Here is a 5,559-nt window from a genome sequence, read left to right as displayed (position 1 = left end):
CTCAGGTTCGAGCGCAGCCTCCTCGAGCATGCGGTGTACAGGAGGAGCACCGGCGCGGGGACACTGCTGGTCGGCGTGTACATGGATGATCTGATCATCACCGGCAGCAGCATCGACGACATCAAGGCGTTCAAGGAGCAGATGCGCAATGTGTTTGACATGAGTGATCTGGGCCTCCTGAGCTATTATCTTGGGATTGAGGTACGACAGAAGGACGGAGAGATCACTCTCTGTCAGAGCGCGTACGCCATGAAGATCCTCGAAGCTGCTGGGATGAGGGGGTGCAACGCTAGCGACACTCCTATGCAGAATCCTTTCCAGCTGTCCAAGACTGGGGCTGGCGATACCGTGGACGCCACACGGTACAGAAGCGTCGTCGGCAGCCTTCGATACCTTTGCAACACGCGACCCGACATCACCTACGCCGTCGGCATCGTCAACAGGTATCGGGAGGCGCCGGCGGAATTGCATTGGGCTGCGGTGAAGCAAATCCTCCGCTATGTTAGCGGGACCTTGGAGTATGGTTGCTGCTACAAGCGGGGAGGTAATGCAGTGCCGGAGGTGATCGGCTACAGCGACAGCGACCACGCCGGCAACGTTGATGATCTCCGGAGCACGACTGGTGTGGTGTTCTTCCTCGACTCCAGCGCGATCACATGGATATCTCAGAAGCAAAAGGTGGTCGCCATCTCGTCTTGCGAGGCTGAGTACATGGCGGCGGCATCTGCAGCATGCCAGGGCGTGTGGCTGTGCAGGCTCCTTGGTGAGCTCACCGGCGACGCGCCAACGACGGCGAAGCTGCGCGTCGACAACAAGTCGGCGATAGAGCTCAGCAAGAACCCGGTGCATCACGAAAGAAGTAAGCACATAGACATACGATATCATTTCATTCGTGAATGCATTGAAGATGGCAAGGTGGATGTCGACCATGTTGGCACTGACGGACAGCTTGCCGATGTGCTCACCAAGGCGCTGGGCAGAATCAAGTTCATTGAGCTCCGACGGAAGCTCGGCGTCGTCAAGGTGATCCCAGGGCACAAGGATTAGGGGGTGAATTGTTGAGCCTGTAATCCTTTTGCCTGTTAGGATAGTTTTTGTTTTCTTCAGTTAGCTGAATAACCGGCTCTGACTCGTGTGCATGTACACGCAGAAGCTGTTTTTCGTTTTCAGTTAGTAGCTAGCTAGATTAGTGCGGCCGTTGTGAGCTCATGGGATGGCATGCAGCGTAGGACTCGGCCTGCACCCACCTCACGCACGACGGGCGATGTGGGATGGCACATCCGGTAGGCTCGGCGGCGTGGAGGGTTTTTCGCTTTCCTAGTTGATGTACAAATAAGCTGAAGATTAATGAGAAAAGCTGCAGAACTGTGCGCAGCACAAAAACTCTCTTGTGTTCTTTGTTCTCTTCTCCTCCTCCGCGGTGATCGCGATCTAGGCCTCGCCGGAGCTCTCGGCTCCAACACTCCGGTCCCGGAAAGATCACTTTCCGAAAGTACCTTTCAAAAATATGGAGGTGTGAGGCCGGTGCCGGTGCTTCTCTATCGCGGCTTACACGGCTCCATGTCAGCACTGCACTTCTTTCAGGTGTAAAGTGGCCACCTACCACTTGTTGTTCAGGAATATGCACGCCCATCCATCTCAAGGTTCGTCTCTGAAAGGACCTCCTACCAAAAGGTCCACCCCCATTCTTCTCCTTACTCATCGCCTTCTTTTTCCATTCGGAAATTAGATAGATGTCACATCCTTTTTATCTCTAGTACTCCCCTATTCCTACTTGGTCCGGTGGCTTATACGTGCTACATCTGATCCATATTAATTGTCGCTGATTTGGTTTATATGTGTTTTAGAAAGAAAAAAACGTTTGGCACAGAAAATAATTGCTGCTTCAACACTACTGTTTCTGGCTTAAGAGCATTTTCAACAAGTGATACAGCCATGCTTCTCACAAGGACTCCTATTTTCCAGTCCAGTCAAATAAAACCCCGATAGGAGGACAGCCACGGACAACAATGCGAAGGATCATCTCTCAGAAATACTCCCTTTATTCCTAAATATAAGTCCTTAAGAGATTGTAATATGGATGTGAGTTACATCCTTACATACACGCATATTTATTTTCAGAATTTTTTGAATCATAAAAGTTTGAATTTGAGTTTTTAAAAAATAAAGGCCTTCATGGAGCTCGGCCTCCAAAACGCCTCTCTCATACATACAAATGTATATAGACGTAATTTAGAGAGTAGATTCACTCGTTTCGTTTCGTATGTGATCTATATTAGAATCTTTGAAAAGACGTACATTCAGGAACGGAGGGAGTAATAAGCTGTCACAGAATTGCCCGCACCATGAGTGGCTTGGATTTGCAACTACATCCAGGAGTAGTAAACGGTTTCAGGCATACTATTCACTATTCAGTAAATTGAACATCACTGCACCGCATACTATTCAGGCCTAACTGGTACACTTCATGTCTGGTGGCATGTCAACACATAAAACCGCCAATTCAACCAATCGTCCCGATGTTACACGCACTATCTATTGTTACGGTGTTCTCAGCATCACCAATCATCCTGAAAGCCAAATTACGGACAATTTGCACTAGAGGAAATATTCTTCACATGGTAGAGAAAGAGGAAGCATTTGTGCCGTGCGCGCCGTCCGCGACAGGGATGCCACGGGTTTCCTTCAGGCAGATTGCGAGGTTTCAGCTTTTTCCGGACCCGGAGAGTTGTGAGTGATCATCGCTTTACATAGTACAAATATAAACCTTGTGCAGAAAGCTAAGTATGTACATTGGGAGGGACCAGCCGGTTAAGTATATGACTAATCATTCTGGCCGATGTCCTTACGCACCAAAAGTCCTCCTCCTGTTGTTCTTCTCCTCGACAGCTAGTAGACCAGCATAGCTCCCAAACCTTGTGTTTTTCACGTTTGGTCAGCTGTGGCTTTCATCTTGTACTGGTCGTATTTTGAGCACCAGGGTCGACGAGATAACTCAGGCTGAGACAAAAGAAAATCAAGAAACTTAATCATGAAACTTGTGAGAGATTGTTCCACTTGCTACAGCTACTCTCTTGCTCCAGGCAAGGTGTTATCACGTGAACTTTGCCCTAGTTCCAGCTTCCGACTCACATTGTTCTTTTAAAATTTCCTTGAGTGGATGAAGCCTAAGTAGATCCAAACATTGCTTTCTTGGAGAAATGCCGGAGCTAGAAAATTTTATTGAAGTTTCATGATTCCAAACTACTTCCTCCGCTCCTAAAAACAAGTCTTTTAAAGATTTCTATATGAACTACATACAGTTGTATATAGATGTATTTGAGATTGTAGACTCACTCGTTTTGCTTCGTATGTAGTTTATATTAAAATCTCTAAAAACACTTAAATTTAGAAACAAAGGGAGTAGTACTTATTTCTAGTTCTTCGAGTGGACGGCCTGGGAGCACCGAAAAGGCGTGCGCCAACTAACAGTCATGGAACGAACCTAGTAGTCGTAATTAGACCATGCCAAACCGCCTATCCCTTGGATAATGATGATCTGTTGTATATACTTGTTCTTCTTTTGTTGGAGTATCATGCTAAACAAAGCCAAGATGATCAAGGTAGTACTACAAGAGAGCGATGGGGAAAGTGTTGCAGTGCCGATCATTTCCGGTAGTCCATGGCTCGGCTCTGAAAATGAGAGTAACCAGGTGAAAAATCTACAGAGAGGACAACCGTGCAGGTAGAGAAGGTAAAAACATGATGTATTTATCTTAAAAGTAAAATTCTAAAATATGCATGCAATCGAAACTTGCGAAATTAGAGGGACCTTTCGCTGTTCGGTGCTGGACATGCCATGTGCAGCATCTGTGGACTGTGGTGCATCTATCTCTCAGAAAAGAAAAACGGAGTTTCACACATGGCCAACATTCACAGACTGCCCTACCGCCATGCATTGTCCTAATCCGTCCCCACAGCCATAACATGTATATGTTTTGGATCAAGCCAATCAATGGCATGCACCACCACTCCCTCGACCACCACCACTCAAAGGAGGTCCTTTGAATTCATTTCTCGTTCTTGCATAACTCTTTGTAGCAATGATGCAATGTGAAAGGCTTGTGGCCAAACTTGGGGTTACTATGCTTGAAAAGTTCTTGGATGTAGGGGCCATACTCCATCACTTGCACACCATTCGGTGGTACATTATTCACTTGGTTGACCCAATTGAACCATCGGTTGCATTGGTCATGAATGGTGCTCCAACGATGCCCAAAAGAACCTTGCATACGGCTTGATCGCACGTCCACGAAGTTGTTGTAGTGCACTGGAATTCTCTCCCAAATCATGGTCTTGGTTTGATCCATTCAGATCATTGCATCCATGGAAAGTGCACACCAAACATTGCAAAGAGCAATATCCTCCTTTTGGTTGTAGTTGGCGGTGCGGGACCATGGAACCTTCGCGCTTGCTTCGGTCACCTCCATAACCTCCTCCTCCTCGGCCTCCTCATCGGCCACCACCTCTTCAGCCTCCTCCTCCTCGGCCTCCACCTTTTCCCCAGTCACCTATTGCTCCATGTATTGGGTCTCCTTCGAATGATTCTAAAAAGAGTCGTAGTTCATCTCGTCAAGGCCTATGGTGGCCGAGGACTCTAAAGATGCAAGGAATTTGGCCGTGTTCATCTCCGCACTACGAGAACAAAGCAAACACTACCAATAATCACTACCGGCCACCAAAAATCACTATTGAATACCAACAAGATGCAAGGTTTTTCTTTACCTTGTAGGCATTTCATCGAGCACTTCCGGTCGTGATGCTTGTTGCCGGCTGCGGCCGCCACACGCGCTGGTGAAGTAGTCATAGGGCACACAGAAGTAGATGCACGAGGCACCGACCTAGGACGAGGCGCCACTGTGGCCTTCTTCATCTTCTTTTTCGCCGCCATCTGGTTTTGAGCTCTAGCGAAGGTGGCCGGTGGGGTGAGGGAAGGGTCCGGGCTATCCATTCCTATCGGCGGGACGGTCATTGGTGGCGGCGGCGAGGCATGCCGGCTACGGCGGCGGAAGACAGAGCGGCGTGGCGGTGGGTGAAAGAGAGGCGCCAATTTTACACGTCTGCGGCAGGAGTGGTATATTTAGGAAGATTTGAGGGGATATAGGAACGTACAGTAAAAGAAACTTTACGAAAAAGGGTTTCCCCCCGCTTTAGATTATAAAGCAACCAACCGATCGATACAACGAGCTTGTTGGGGCCGCAGCACAAACAAGCCCAAAAGAAAAGAAAGAAAAAGAAAGACAAACAAATGCCGACAACGGCAGGTCGACGAAACAAAGATGACCAGTGACCGCTGCACCCACCGGAGAAGTACCACCACACTTCTAGCACTTCGAGGCGTCGCGTACCGAGCAGCACCTTCAGGATGGAATGCGACGACGCCGCCGCTGCTGCCCGGACAAGTCCAAGGGTTTCCCCTGGTACGCAGAGGGCAGTGGGGAAGGGGCAGATCCGACACCCTTCAGGAAGGTCCGGCGGCGCCCGCAGGCGTCATCGCGTCGGTGATGGACAAGGCACCAG

This window comes from Triticum aestivum, chromosome 7B (assembly GCF_018294505.1).
Source record: "Triticum aestivum cultivar Chinese Spring chromosome 7B, IWGSC CS RefSeq v2.1, whole genome shotgun sequence".
Lineage (NCBI taxonomy): Eukaryota > Viridiplantae > Streptophyta > Magnoliopsida > Poales > Poaceae > Triticum > Triticum aestivum.
The sequence above is the reverse complement of the archived record's forward strand: the minus strand, read 5'-3'. Positions refer to the sequence as shown.